This window comes from Fragaria vesca, linkage group LG7, assembly GCF_000184155.1.
Source record: "Fragaria vesca subsp. vesca linkage group LG7, FraVesHawaii_1.0, whole genome shotgun sequence".
Classification (NCBI taxonomy): domain Eukaryota; kingdom Viridiplantae; phylum Streptophyta; class Magnoliopsida; order Rosales; family Rosaceae; genus Fragaria; species Fragaria vesca.
The window spans coordinates 19,802,253-19,802,859 of NC_020497.1; the positions used below are offsets into that span (position 1 = coordinate 19,802,253).

The following is a 607-nucleotide window of genomic DNA, read 5'->3' on the forward strand; positions in this document are numbered from 1 at the left end:
TCATCATAGCCAACCAAAGAAAGTGCAAGTTCAGCATTTTCCTTGCCAACCTGATCATAGAATCAAGGTTTTTAGTATACAAACCACCCCATTGGGAGGAAAGAAAAGGGGCAGGACGAACTATTGGCAAAGCAAAATAACCAATTTAGCAGCAGCATTTTGAACCCTAGGAGGAACCGTGTGAGCTTGAATTTTGTTCAAGGGTATGATTGTTACTCTTCTTCGAAGATTGCCATTCTGAAGAAGTTGCTTTCGAGTACTTTCCGTGTCTACAACAACATTAAATAACTTTCCACCGGCAGTGACCTAGAAATCAAAGATATGCTGGTTAATACACATTCTATAAGTCATGAGATGAAATCATCTGTAATAAATGCATTTTCACCTCTAAGGCAGTCATTGTGGAGCTATCCTTCACTTTGATAAGTCTTGCAACAACACCCTTGACCTTAGACCTATCAAAATTGTTCACAGGATCTCTATAAGAAAAGTCAACGTTTCCCAAGTGTCCTGAAAGATTACGCATTTCCTCCTTCAACTTCTGCACACACTCCAACTCAGATGATCGGTCCTGAATAAAATATTCATTTAGAGAAGGATCCAAATT

At 39.0% G+C, this 607-nt stretch overlaps 1 pseudogene across 1 annotated transcript in view; it reads right to left on the reverse strand.

Moving 5' to 3' along the window:
* The window catches only part of LOC101308036, a 28,799-nt pseudogene that overhangs the window by 25,572 nt on the left and 2,620 nt on the right, over positions 1-607 (reverse strand). The window contains exons 5-7 of the transcript XR_185367.1: positions 386-571; positions 234-306; positions 51-120 (exon numbers count right to left, since the gene is read on the reverse strand). The product of XR_185367.1 is annotated as an uncharacterized LOC101308036 (transcript). The remainder of the gene's footprint in view (positions 1-50; positions 121-233; positions 307-385; positions 572-607) is intronic.